At 40.7% G+C, this 15,191-nt stretch overlaps 1 protein-coding gene across 10 annotated transcripts in view; it reads right to left on the bottom strand.

Annotated features, from left to right (window-relative positions):
- Positions 1-15,191, bottom strand: part of FAM168A (family with sequence similarity 168 member A) — a 365,574-nt gene that overhangs the window by 149,402 nt on the left and 200,981 nt on the right. Inside the window, exon 1 of one of the 10 annotated variants that reach the window (XM_043527552.1) lies at positions 10,510-10,528. The exons of the other annotated variants lie outside the window; for them this stretch is intronic. The gene's annotated coding sequence lies outside the window, so the exon portion shown is untranslated. Of the gene's footprint in view, positions 1-10,509; positions 10,529-15,191 lie in introns of those variants that run through there. 10 annotated transcript variants of the gene reach the window in all.

Raw genomic sequence — 15,191 nt, 5'->3', positions numbered from 1 at the left:
AAACTCTGAAGTTCTACTTATCAACTTTAAGTCTTTAATGAGAATTAATTCAGTGGGTCCAAATGTGCAGTCCTTACTTAGGAAAAAACTGTTGATTTCCACAGGAAGGACTAATTGTTTGCCAAGGAGCCCAGCATGCCCTAATCCCTTCCCCTCTACTCACTGGAGCTCCTGCACCAGAGGCATGGACGTTGTGTAAGAATTCCTGATTATTTTTCTTAAACACATTTTTTTAAAAAAAAAGTTCACCTAAAAAGATACACAGAAAAGCCTCAAAAATGAAAATCTCAAATAGGAAACAATAGACACCACGTATAGAACTTTATCAGATGTATTTTGGCAGTCTATGTACCATACTATTCACTGTATTTTCTTTCTCCTCTCAGGAGTAATCATTTCACATAAATGCACCAAGTTAGTTATCATAGCAGAATCTCTGCATGAGATTAGTCTGACATCCTGAATGTCTCATTTCGCTTGTCAGCCATATTACTACTCCCTCTAAAAAGTGGTAATATATTGTATTTGAATAGGAGAGGAAATATTTAAATATATTCACTTGCTTTACAATGGACAAGACTGTTTTCGATCACATGCAAATCTGGCATCTCTGTTAAGCCCGAGTAATGAAATTGTCAAGGCTAAAAACCAGAAGACACTTAAAAAACCAAACATTTCCTGAAATTAACAAGGTTAATATGTCTCAAAAGTGGACTTTTAAAGAAAAGCAACACAAAAACATGTCCTCCTATGTAACTGGTACCTGCTAACAGCAGTTCTTTATCTATCCCTTTGCACAGATGTGGATATTAAGGCCCTGATCCAGGAAAGCACTTGAGCACATAGAATCATAGGTATATAGGACTGAAAAGGACCTCAAGCATATGAGCGGTGGCACTGACTTCAGTAGGATTGCTTAGGTTCTTAAGTTAAGCATGGGCTTTGCTGGACTGGGGCTTAAACGAGTCATTAGAGCATAGGACTGGAATCAGCACACCTAGGGCATGTCTGTGTAGGGATAAGAGCCCTGTGGCACAGCCATGGCTGGCTCAGGCCAGCAGGCGTGGGCTGCATTATGAAAAACTGCTGTGCAGATATCCAGGCTCCTGCTGGAGTCCGAGCTCTGGGACCCTCCACCCTTGCAGGGTCCCAGAGCTTGGGCTCCAGCCCAAGCCTGAATATCTGTACAGCAATTTTTCAGCCCAAGAGCTTGAGCCCAAATCATCCGACAGGGCCAGCTGTGGGTTTTTTATCCCTGTGTAGACATATCACTAGGTTCTAATCCTGATTCTGACACTGACCATTTGAGTGGCCTCAGGCAAATCCCAATCTCTCTGTCTCAGTTTCATTAGTTACAAAATAAGGAAAATACTGATCTACCTGCTTTGTTAGGATTAGTATTTGCAAAGCACTATATATAAACTATTATTATTACAGAAGTTAGGGCACTGGCAGCACTTATCAAATAAACAAACAGTAATCAACTTGTAATATAACCTCTGTGAGTGAATGACTGCAAAACAGTGGAGAGATGTTTAAGCAGAAGGCTCTGGAATTCTTACCAGAAAATTTTCATGAAAACAAATAAATATAGGGCAAATAAACTGCAAAATAACTCCCATTTTAACAATATGTTAAATGAGCACAAGTAGTACATAATACGAGTCTAGTCTAGTTTAGAAAAGCGTGCAAGCCTCCATTTTACTCATAAATATGGTCAAGAGCTCATAAATATCTAACATTTCATTGCCAACATTTGCCCATCTCAACATATGCCAATGTTTGCATGCAAGTTTCTTCTGTTAAAGTAAACGGTTGACCAAAGGTATCTGACAAGTTGGAGTGGAAATGTCAATGAGAAAATTGGAACTGGCACTTGGCCAGGATGGGTGCATTATCAGTACACGGCTAGCGGTAAGAGGACCAGGGAAAAAGTTGTTTGCCAAATAGCAGCTTCACCAATATAACATAAAGGAAAGGAAAAGGACCTTGTTATTAAGTTGTTGATCATAAATCAGCCAGTAATCTTCAGGCCCAGGAACAATAGGCTGACATCCTTCAGGATGTGCTAATGGCACTCACTTTGTAGGTTAAAGTATTCCCAACCTCTTCAGGGCAAGGAAACGAGACCAGAACTGGGAACCCAATCTAAGCCTCCCATGACAGGTCTTAGCACAAAGCTGGTAAGTCAAATGAAAATGTAGAAGTAGTTAAGGCACAGTCAAATCCACTGGCTTGCCTACACGATGCAGAGTGCAAGCATGATGCTGTATGACTGAAACATTACCATGTATATCAAAGTTGCTACCACTATTATACAATTCCGACAAATCTTATATAAAGCCACCTTCTTCTACAAAGTAGGTCATGTAAGGTATCAATGGAACAGTTACAATCTATCAAATATTACTATCCTGTTTGTATGCATGTATCATCTTTGTATCTAAAGTTATGAATATTGACTATGTACCAGTATTTCAGATGTGTTAGATCCTGGAGTAACACCCACCAGTTTAAATCTACATTGTCGCCAGACAGCTTTGTGTTGACAGCCCATCAAAGACAACTGGATTCTCACAATGGGCCACAGCAGAAACTCATCCCACCCCGCAAGTCTTCCCGTAGATGTTTTAGCCAGGATCTGGGTAATGGCTGCTCTTGTGAATCATCAAAGCATGTAAGAACATATGAACCTGGACTCCATCTTGTGTCTGTACTTTTCCACAAATTGTGCTGAGAGCTTTGTTTGGGGACAGTGAAATTCCCTCCACATGGGGGAGGACATAAAAATGCTGGAAACATCTCCAATTTGTCTTCATTTCCTGCTTCATTCCTCTGGACTGGATTTCCAACAAGGAAGCTCTAAACAAGGACTGATGACCACCTCACCCCCCAAACTGTTTGGGTAATTTCCAGAGAGACATTTGCAAACTAGAGTTTATTCCATCACTGCTACACACCTGATATAAGAACTTTGCAATGATTTATGTATATGATCTATTAACTCTCTTCTATTTCTTTTCTCTGATAAATAAGCCTTTAGATATTAGATACTAAAGGACTGGCAATAGCGTGATTATTGGTAAAGATCTGAGTTATATATCAATCGGAGTATGTGGCTGATCTTTTGAGATCAGAAGAATTCTTTGTTTGATGAAATAGGTTTTCAATAATCACTCATCATAAAGTCTAGTATCTGGATGGCGAAACAAGGGTTGGGATGCTTAAGGAGACTGCAGTTTGGACTTCTTGTTAACCAGTGTGGTGAGACAGAAGTTTACTTTTGTTACTGGCTTGGTATAATCTAATGGTAGAATAACCACTAGTTTGGGGTGACTCTGCCCTATTTCTCAGCAGTTTGTCTTGAACCTGGCATCCTCAGCTGTGATGAACTGAGGCACGGTGACAGCAAGTAAGCAGCATATCAAGTGAAACCTTCGGATCTATGATTTCTCAGCTACGAAGTTTAGCTCCCCTGCTGTGCACTGACGAATCGCAGTTTGGAGGAGCAGTATGTCAATGCACACTAAGGAACTTTTAGTACATGTCAGCAGGGTCCACTGGGCAGAGTGGAGCACACTGCAGCATTGTAGATTTACACAGCAGCCTGCCACTCCCTAACTACTCGTTTAGACAAACCCTGAGGAACATCAGGATTAGATTGCACCACTCTCTACACAGCCTAGCAGAAAATTAAGGAGCCAGTATTAATAGTGACCTGCTGGGGACCACAATTCTTGCTTTTTCTCAGAGATGGGGGTGCGTGAAACCATGATGACAAAATGAAGGGGAAATAGAGGAGAAAACCTCTCCAGCCCCTCTCTGGATTAGCTAGTGCAATGGAGCCTAGGGCAGCATGGAAGAACCTGTGTTCACACACTGCGGGTGGGCAAGGAGACCATGACCAAAACACAACTTAAACGAAGAATCTTCTGCTCTTCCCACTAGCCAGCCACAACCCAGTAAAGCACAAAACTCCTTGCTGGTCCATCCATAAAGATACCTGCACTCTATCTGGTTTGATTTAATTAGAAGGATGGCATTTAACTATTAAGAACCCAATAGCCCTCATGTAATTTAATTATCATAATCTAATATTCTGCATTTTATGGCACTTTTTTGGCCTGTAATCAAGTGAAACTCCATACATCTCAACAAAAGCAGATTCTTTTTTTTGTGTGTGTGTTTTTATGATTTCAAGTTTTAGAAGCCTTACTTAACCTGATGCCATTAATACTGCTCAAATGCTGTGGGGGTCTGTAACAGCATTTGCAAAAAGTAACATTTGTACAGCACTTGACTGTGTGAGATTCAGTTGGATGATTTCCAGCTTGCCAAGGAATCCCAGAGATATATTAGAGATGTGGATGGGGACATTTTTGTCTCGTTGTCCTTTCCACTGCAAAGAAATGTGAAATTGCTCTCTGATTGTGGAGCGTAGCAATGGGTTTAATGCAGAGGTGATTGGCAAACTGATTTATCCTTAAAACACATTCTCTCCAGCAATGCAAACATATTACCAACAAACAAAAGTCTCCATGGCCTGTTTTGAAAAATCAATAATGCTGATAAGCCCAGCACATGCTCTTTGCCCTACAATGATTTTGTTAAACCTTAGTTGGTCCTCTTCAACAAGGAGAGATTAAAACCGGATCTAACCCATTAGAATGAAGTTTTGCTGAAATCCAGTGTCTCTAGTCTGTAGTAAAATTGTTTGCTACCATTCTCAGTGCTACAGAGATTTACTTACTTTAAAGGTCAATGAGGAATAGCATAGGTAGACAGCTTCAAAAATTACAGCAAGAGACATGCTGAACATTTAAACAAAATTCATAGAAATACCAAGACATTCCTGCTTTATTGATTTTAGGGTGAAGGTGACTTCTGCAGTTGTGTCTCATCTAAAGGAGTGAGATAATCTCTCTTGAGATGAATCTTGGGGAAGTATGTAGATATATCTATGCTTATGTCCTCTGCTTTCAGATCAATAGAATACCAAGTGAAAAAGGCATGGTAAGTCTCAATAAAGATGCATACAGCTCTTAAAAAGGAGATTAAAATCCTTCATCCTATTTATATAATTAATGAGACTGTGTGCTGGCGCAAAAGAAGAAGGCCAATTTTTATTTTAAGCACTCCTTGAAGGTCATTTCCACTCTGAAATTTTAAAGGCCTCAAAAACTTGTTATATAACGACAGATCTAAACATATGGCCCTAGGCTGATTTGAATTATCTCACTTGTACCAACTGTGTTCCAGCAATATGTACTGCCATAGTAACTGGTCCCTCCACTGGAATGCTAATTAGTCCCCTAAGCTTCCAGGAACAAAAGTATTAGACCTACAAAAAGATTCCTTTTTTTCCTCCTTTCGTTTACTAGTTTTACTTCCTCAGCACATTAAAGCAGAGCTAAGAATGATTACAGGGAGGCATAAAATGAGCCAGAAAAATCTGCTTTCCACACATGTGAGCCAGAGGCATAGAGGGAATAGTTAGGGTAATATCAGAAGAAAACCTAGTGCCTCTCTGTTTGGACTGGCCTTTAGGTTTGGGTTAGGTATAGGATAGGAGAGCTCATGCTAATGTAGATGTGTCAGGCTAATCACAGTCCTGAACTGTAAAGATCTGAGCTAGATATGAACTTTCTCAGAGTTTTAAGGTGTTTGGGGGCTTATCTCTTGCTTAAAATAATTGTGCCAGAAGTATTAATTTTAAAATCAAATACTACAGCAATTGAGGCAGATTCTGAAAAGGCATAAAAGAGAAACATTTAGAACAAGTTAACATTGCTGGTAAAATATGCTGGACCAACAGTCTCGGAAAGTGATTGTTAACAGAATAGGTACAGTAAGGGCAGCAACTGTACAGTCTACCTACAAGCTCTTTGGTGTTTTGGCTGAAAATGCTGAAGAAGCTTCCTGTCTGCTCTGGGGGAAGAGAGCAAAACACACACTTCTTCTAAAGATACAGAATAAGAAATCTGACCTCGTCATTTTCAGTTACATGGCAACATCATTTTGCTCCTCTATTTTTGTTGTGTAATTTGTACTATGCTCCAGCAAAATTAGAAACAATAGGAGTCAATGATTATGCTGACTGGAGGTGTTTACAGAAATGCAGACTTATTTCCTCTTGTGTTTGGTACTGCTTGGCTTTGCATGGATTTTGAGAACTGTTTTGAATGAGCTTGCCAAAAGGTTTAGTACAGAAATTTGCTCTGACAGTGCTTTATGCTCACCAGATATTTATTTATAAAAGATTTGTGACTTTCACAACAGATGTGAATTGTTGTTGCCTTTGCCTGCATGTGCTAAAAAACCCTGCATTTCTCTGCACCAGGGGAAAGGTCTTTCCACCCTATATATGAACAGCTGACTGAAGCTGCTGGTTGCAGCAATATGCTGCTTACTTTATTATTAACTATTTCCAAGCACTGAGAAGCATGCTAGGCATTTCACAGAAACCAGTGGCAACCCAATTCCTGTCCTTAAGATCTTACAATATATATTACATAGGCAAGAAGCCCCAAAGATTACTAGGGACTGATTTAACTCTTGGTTAGCATAAGGGTTTTAAGATAAACCAACAGATAGAGACAGCTGGAAAACAGATTTTCTGTCCTGTGGAAATTTTTGAATCCGGACAAAAAGCCAAAGTTTCAATGTTTTTCACAAAACAAAACTCTTAAAAAATTGCATTTTGGGTCAATCAAAATGTTTAGTTTTGACAAAAGTTTAATTTCAGATTTGACCTTTTTAAATATAGAAAATAAAGTAAATTTAAAAATGAAAAACTTTTGAAACAAAAAAAGCAAAAAACTTTTCATTACAAAAATATTGAAACAATTTTTCATTTTTTCATAGAAATCATCAAAATCAATACAATTTTGCAAAACAATTTGATTGAATCAAAACAGCATTTTCCTATGGAAATTTTCCAGCAAACACTTCTAGTTGAATATTTGCTCAATAAATAATAACACTACATTTGCTAAACAACTAGTTGGAGGATTGATTATTGAATATGTAGAAATACCCAATGAAGATCCCTTTATTTGTGAGTATCAGATACTAGGTGTACTTCTCACTTGAGTGCATAATGCTACTTTCATGCTTTAGTGAAGAAGAAGTTATACAGTCTGTCAACTTACTTCACACAGGCTAATAACCAGCCATCAGATGGTACTGAATTTCCATCATTAGCTGCTTAGGATGCATTTGAATCAGTGACTTATGGCTGAAAGCATCAATATTCCATTCTTGATCCCTTCAGCCATCTAATTACCAAATTTTGCTTCTGAATATTACAGGACCTTTCATACTCAAAGTAATGCAACAAATGTATAAGTTACACACATTTGCATCATCAGAAACTATGGTAAGAGCACCATGTATGAATGTAGAGAACTAGATCAGTAGCTAGACAAAGGCAGCTAACAACATGCTCAACAATATTTCAAACCCAGCCTGGGACTTACCTGTGTCACTGAGAGGGGGATTTTGGCTTGGATATTAAGCTTTTACGTCTGAGGCTTTTCAGCAAGTGTCATGGGACCCTTTATCTCCCCCTCACTAACAAGTGAGGATGGGCAGATGTCTCCTATATTTGGAGGGGGGGTTAATTTAAAAAAAATTGAGAAAACAATCACAAATTTTGTTATTATTTAACTTGAACCCTAATTTCTTTTGAATGATGTGGGAGAGAAAGGGACTGGTAACCAAGAGGAGGAGAGGGGAGAAAAGGAACAATGTGTTGAGAGCCAGAAGAGAAGATGGCTTAGGATGTGGGACCTAGCACAGCAGAAGCAAGGGAGCCTAAAGAACAGGAGAAGCTGGGTGGATGAATGAACAGGAGCTGCTCGGTGGCTGGCATGTTAGCAGGTGCATATAGATAGAGCCTTGCTCCACGGACCATTTTTGCAGATCGTGTATTGGATGCGGATACTAATTTTGTATCCACGCAAGGCTCTACATAAGGAGGAATGCAATGTGAAGGAGCTGCATACCTGAGCAGGGGGAGTGGGTGAAGCTGCAAAGCCAGTTGAGAGGAGCACTAAACCCTCTCCCTGTCCACTGAAGTGAGATGTCAGAACTAAAGGACTAACAGACACATGAATGTCTGGTGCTCTTTGTCACCCACAGCTGAAAATATTAGGTCTTGACTACACAGAAAACATTTTATGGAATAAACTAAAATGTGAATTTAAATCTCTATACCTGTATAATACCCCAAGTGGACACCTTGATTTCCTGTTCAAACAGTGCCTTTTTTGGTTTAGATTATTTTTTTGAGAAGGGGTTTAAGCGAACTTGGAAAAAGCCACTCTTAGACTAGATAAGAGTGTCCATAGTGGGAGTTACACTTGTATAACTGGTCAAACTTTCCCACATAGCTTTCTTCCTCTTCTTGCAAGAAAGGCTGCCAACTAGAAGAGCTCGTACATGGCAAATCGTTAGTTCTCTCAAGTGCCTTTTATCTAAAACTACTTGAAATTCTATTCTGTTTATACTGTAGCAGCTGAAACAATGGAAGGCCTAAAATGGCCAGAGATGTAGGCCAACTGGAGTTTTTGTAATTAGGCTATGGTTACACGTTGTTCCAATCTCTTTGCGCAGTCAGTTCACACCCCCTTGACTTCTGGCCACTTTACCAGTTTGATAGACTACTATTCTTCAGAGTTGGGCCACATCTCAAAAACTGCACCGAAATCAGACTCGTCAAGTGTCACACAGCTTGCATGACTCTCATGCGCGTAGCAGCCCTCTCACACCTGCCCAATTCTCAGGTAAGATATTATCTACACTAGTGCTTACCCACAAAGCTAACATCATTGATAGTAGGAACAAGAAGTTCAAGGCAGCCCATATTTATGCTGTATTGTACTGTTCCAACTATCACTTCAGACTGTTAACTTATTAAGGCAGGGTCATATTATTTGATTGGCCCATGCCAAGGAGTCATGAAGCCTTAAAAATTCCACAGGACATGCAGGAAGGAAGAGTAGGGTTTTGTTTGTGTGTTGTTTTGTGGTTATTATTTGTATCACTGTAGGGCCTAGGAGCCCTAGACATGGACACGGACTCCACTGTGTAGGTGCTATACAAATACAGAACCAAACAGCTGTCCCAAAGAGCTTACAATGTAAGTAAAAGACAAGAAACAATAGAGGGATACAGACAGACAGGGTAGTACATTCAGGAAACAACAGACAATATTGGACAGCAGTGATCCAGCACACAAGCAGCCTCACCGTGGTCAAGTAGAGAGGCAGAGTTCTGAGCTGTCAGCATGGAAATGGTAGTTGAATTTGTGTTCGCAGATGAGAGTACCCAAAGAAAAGGTATAGAGGGAGAAAAGAAGGGGACCAAGGACATAGCCCTGTGGAAGCCTTAGAAAGTTGGAGGGGGAAAGAAGAGGATCCTTCAAAGGATATACTTAAGGAGCAATTACAGAGATAGGAGGAGCACCAGGAGAGGACTGGGGCATGGAAGCCAACGGAGGACAAGATTTCAAGAAGAGCATGGTTGACTGTGTTGAAGGGAGCTGACGGGTCAAGGAGGACGTAGCTGGAGTACTGTGTCTGAGCTTTGATGAGGAAGAGGTCATTGGAGACTTTGTCAAAAGTAGTTTCAGTGGAAACACAAGGTGAAAGACCCAGACTGTAGAGGGTCTAGGACAGGGGGAGTAACAACAGCAATCTAATGCATGGCTTCCATCATACACAGCATTTACACAGCATCATACACAGTTTTGTTCAATAGCTTTCAGCCCCCCACTATAAAAATTGTTCCAGTGCCCCTAACCTACTCTTGAATTCCAAACAACTCACTGTTATTCAATTGAATTCTCCATGCAGGGCAGGCAATTCCATGCCTGATGGTGGCTATACACTGAACATTTACATACAGTAGCAAAATCAACCTTAGTAAAATGAAATGCTGCTGCAGAAACAGGACCGAAACTGTCACCACAACACGTACGGTAGAGAAAGACTGTAAAAAGAAATGTGATACAAGATCCGCATGTTAGCGCCATGCCTACTACAATAAATACCAGCAATACTTTTGTGGGAAACAAGTAGCATGGGATTTTAGAACTTGTGTGTGGTTCTACGTGTTTGGCTGCTATTTGAATATGTCTTTGATGATTTGTTGTTTTACTAGAAAAATAAATAAATAAGATGACTTCTTTGGAATCCCAAAGAACTCTCAAGCAGCCTGTGGCTGTTTGATGACAATATTATTTATTTGTGAAATGAATGTGTATCCTTCACAAGTTAGTCTTACTTTACTCCAGAAATATTGAACAAAGTAGCAAATACTTTAGACTCACCCTGCAATCATGTGTGCCTTGGTTTTGTGAGTGTTATGTAACCGTGCAGAGGCAGTAGCTCTACACTGATAGGGGCATGTGGAACATTTTTATCTAAGTCTTTGTTTATAATAAGATCAGTGACCTTGGATCTACAATAGGAGCTAGAATAGTAAATTCAGACAATCAGTGCTTACCACAAGAGCAAATTCTTCATCATTCTAGCTCTTAAAGAGACCATCCCAGATAATTTAGGCCCAAACTCCACTCATGAGCCTTGCTCTCCAATTTATGCCATGCCTGTGTATTAAAAAAGTTTTACTAAATCTAACATTAATACAGATGTTTTCATTAAATTTAAAAGAATCTTCCCAGCACAGCTCAGGGAATGCTTTGTTTGTTAACTGCTCTAGACACGCACCCAGCAGAGGAAGCACAAAATATTGCTTTCTTCCAGACTACTCATATTTAAAATCAGGCACATGCTTCAGTACTTTGCCAATGTGGGACCTTAATAACATTTGACACAGGTAACTGCCTTTGGCTACATACTCAACCGTGACAGACTGATGACAGTGACCACAGAGCAGATTGCAACTTCTTAACTACTTCTCTTGACTCCTTAACAACTTCTCCTCTTGAGGCAGCTGATAGGCTTGAGTCTTACTTTAACAGATGCTGATATAACAAAGTGAATTCCATCAGGGAAACCTGCAGCATGTAAAATATCCCCTTAAAAACATGGATATATTGAACAATGTAGGAGATGAGAGCAGACTTTAAGGGGCAAACAGTATCAAGGGTTTGCCTAGGGGCAGTGGTTCCCAAACTTGTTCTGCTGCTTGTGCAGGGAAAGCCCCTGGCGGGCTGGGCCGGTTTGTTTACCTGCCACGTCTGCAGGTTTGGCTGATCGCGCCTCCCAGTGGCTGCGGTTCGCTGCTCCAGGCCAATGGGAGCTGCTGGAAGCGGCGTGGGCCAAGGGACATACTGGCCGCCACTTCCAGTCTGGGTGCTTCATCTGAGCTATGGCTCTTGTGAACTTGTAACCACAGAAAAACTCCTTTATGAGTGTGACACATGGCCAGAAAGGGTTAAGCAGCTCACAGGCTAAATGACCCAGATTCAGCCTTTAGAGACATACTGGTAGATAATGTTTGCGTTTGTGCGTGTTTACATATATATTATTAGAGGTTGACAATGTAACCAAACAGTTCCTGTCTATGCTGTATTCTGTTAATTCAGAGATCAAAGGAGATCTTGACATTTAAATGAACAGTAAATATACTGATATCACTGTATTGATTTTTCCTTGAAGTATATAGCAGATCACCTGCAAATGGTGGAAGATAGGCAACTGCCTTCTGTTAATCTGTGTCACTAATTACTGATGCTGCTTAGGAAATAGGTCTACTGCAAAGTCGGGATGATTGCCTGTTGTTCACCTGAGGACTCCCTGCTTTCAAGAGAAGGCCTGGAACTGTATAAAGGACTCTTGGGTCCTGATCCTTTTTATCTCAAACCTGCTTATGCTTTATCAGGGAATGCATTGAGCTGCAAAACTGAGGACTCCAAATTTATTTGGATCACCCTGGTATGGAACATTGGACTATAACCTATGGACTAATTCTAAGAACTCTGTGCAACTCCAAACCTCACCATCTCTACTGTGAAACTGATATCAGAACTGTGCTCATGTCTGTTTGTGTAAAGAGCTTTTAACCAATACTCACTCTCTCTTTTCTTTTTTTAAAAGAATTTTAAGTTTAGTTAAGAAGAATTGGCTGTAAGCGTGTATTTGGGTAAGACCTGAAATATTCATTAACCTGGGAGGTAATATGTCTGATCCTTTGCGATTGGTAGAACTTTCATACTTGACTGGGCTGTCTGGGAGGGAGCCCAAAGGCTGGGTTGCTTTTGAGGTAACTGTGTTTGGCTTCTGTGTAATCAGTAAGGTACTGTGGAAGCTGTTTTGTGGCTAGCTTGGTGGATTTGAGTATTAGAATAACCACCAGCTTTGGGGATTGTCTGTCCCATTTTTTGTAGTTTGCCCTGATTTGAGCAACCTAGTGTGACACCCCACTCCCCTATCCCCGGGACCCCAGTCACAATGAGTTTGAAGGACTGATTCCTACCAGAGCCCTGGTTGGAGTTGGGGTGATCATGGCTAGCTTATCTGCATGCGTGTAGGTTCTTTTATTGTTTTTAATGTTTTCTGCAGAATGCTTTCATCTTAAGAATAAATGTGCTTACTTATAAAGAACCGTCTCTGGTAACTTGTGACTGTGGGAAATTACAGCTGTTTATAGTTCAAAGAGTAAGCAAAGCACAGACCCTAGCTTGGTTCAACAATTTGGTTTGCTGGGAATATCACAATGTAGGCAGGGAACTGTGCAGCCTGGAAAACCCCCAGTTAGGAGGGAGAGAGACGTGGGTCTCCACCCAAGAGAGATGATAGCTGGGAGATGGAAGCCCTAGAACAGGTGCCCTCAAGGGATCACTGGGGGGAATACAGGTGCAGTTGTCCTGAACTGTGATAGTCCACACAACACAGTTGGTTGTGTCACCATTACACTACGTATAACACAGAGAGACATACACTACGTATAACACAAGAGAGACATCCAGCAGGAGAGTGAGTTTGTGTGTGTGTTGGGGGGGGGTGAGAAAACCTGGATTTGTGCTGGAAATGGCCCACCTTGATTATCATGCACATTGTAGCGAGAGTGGTCACTTTGGATAAGCTATTACCAGCAGGAGAGTGAGTTTGTGTGTGAGTGTTTTTTTGGAAAAGGGGGGGGGGGGTGAGAAAACCTGTATTTGTGCTGGAAATGGCCCACCTTGATTTTCATGCACGTTTTAAGGAGAGTGGTCACTTTGGATAGGCTATTACCAGAAGGAGAGTGAGTTTGTGTGTGTGGTTTTTGGAGGGGGGTGAGAGAACCTGGATTTGTGCAGGAAATGGCCCACCTTGATTATCATACACATTGTGAAGAGAGTGGTCACTTTGGATGGGCTATTACCAGCAGGAGAGTGAGTTTGTGTGTGTGGTTTTTGGAGGGGGGTGAGGGGGTGAGAGAACCTGGATTTGTGTAGGAAATGGCCCACCTTGATTATCATACACATTGTGAAGAGAGTGATCACTTTGGATGGGCTATTACCAGCAGGAGAGTGAGTTTGTGTGTCGGGGGGGGGGGGGCGGAGGGTGAGAAAACCTGGATTTGTGATGGAAATGGCCCAACTTGATGATCACTTTAGATAAGCTATTACCAGCAGGAAAGTGGGGTGGGAGGAGGTATTGTTTCATGGTCTCTGTGTATATAATGTCTTCTGCAGTTTCCACAGTATGCATCCGATGAAGTGAGCTGTAGCTCACGAAAGCCCATGCTCAAATAAATTGGTTAGTCTCTAAGGTGCCACAAGTACTCCTTTTCTTTTTGCGAATACAGACTAACACGGCTGTTACTCTGAAACCATACACAATACTGTTGGTGCTATACAAATAAAAATATTTCATATTCATCTTCCCCATAATTGGGGAACAAATGGAATTAAGAGCTATGCATCCCAGGAAATATTTACATCCAAGATGCAGGCTTTCAAGGTTACAGACGACTGCTGGGTTCTGTAAAAAGGAATCTTACATTTCTAGTCCTTACATTAATGCAAAGGCAGAATGCACAAGAGGGCAAAAGCCAGCGATGCATGCTCAGATACCATGAGCAAGACATCATAAAAGCAATCTCCTCTTGACTGCTATTATCAGCTGTAAAAAGATAAAGCATGATCTTTAACAGCAAAAGGAGGTATTCTTATCTTCAGAGAGAAACAGTGTAGCTCAAATTCAAATTAGCATGCATCCGATGAAGTGAGCAGTAGCTCATGAAAGCTTATGCTCAAATAAATTTGTTAGTCTCTAAGGTACCACAAGTACTCCTTTTCTTTTTGCGGATACAGACTAACTCGGCTGCTACTCTGAAACAAGTAACTCAGACTGTCTTATCTATAAAGGCCTAAAATTACTGGTAAAATACACGCACACACATACCATCTTAGTGAACCAGTTCTACTTCAAGAAAATACGAACACACTACAGCACTGGCTCATATTTACGAAAAAGGAGCTCCTTCAATTACACAAACTACTGTCACTGTGACAAAACATTTGTTATGGTTAATTAAGATATCCATCGCCTTCCCAATAAAGCCAAACTGGAGGGAAATCAGTGAAGAGCAACTAAAAATGATTGGGTTGCTGGAGATACTGATTTATGAGGAAAAATTAAGGGAGCTAAACATGGATAAGCTTGGCTAAATGCCAATTTACAGGGACTTGTCTATAAGTACTTATAGGCTGTATGCATAAAGAAGGTAGAGGGGGTATAAGCCAAGAGCAACAGGCTAAAATTAACTATCTGGAAGTTCTGCATAATCACAAGATTTATTAGTCTGTGGAAGAGTCTCCCAATGGAAGTAACGGAAACTCACTCAAGATGTGATAAACATAAAAAGGCTAGGTTTCAGAGTAACAGCCGTGTTAGTCTGTATTCACAAAAAGAAAAGGAGGACTTGTGGCACCTTAGAGACTAACCAATTTATTTGAGCATAAGCTTTCGTGAGCTACAGCTCACTTCAGCTTATGAAGTGAGCTGTAGCTCACGAAAGCTTATGCTCAAATAAATTGGTTAGTCTCTAAGGTGCCACAAGTACTCCATAAAAAGGCTAAAGAGTCTCTCACACACCTTCAAGAGGGACTCTAATCTTGAGTGGCTATCCGCGTCACAATATGATACTCTTCAGTCTTCACAAATATACACCCACAGGCAAAGAAGTTGAAAAGGACATGAAACTGTGTTAACAGAAATCTTTGACTGGATGCATTT

Source organism: Chelonia mydas, chromosome 1, assembly GCF_015237465.2.
Source record: "Chelonia mydas isolate rCheMyd1 chromosome 1, rCheMyd1.pri.v2, whole genome shotgun sequence".
NCBI lineage: Eukaryota > Metazoa > Chordata > Testudines > Cheloniidae > Chelonia > Chelonia mydas.
This window is presented reverse-complemented; position numbering and strand designations above follow the sequence as displayed.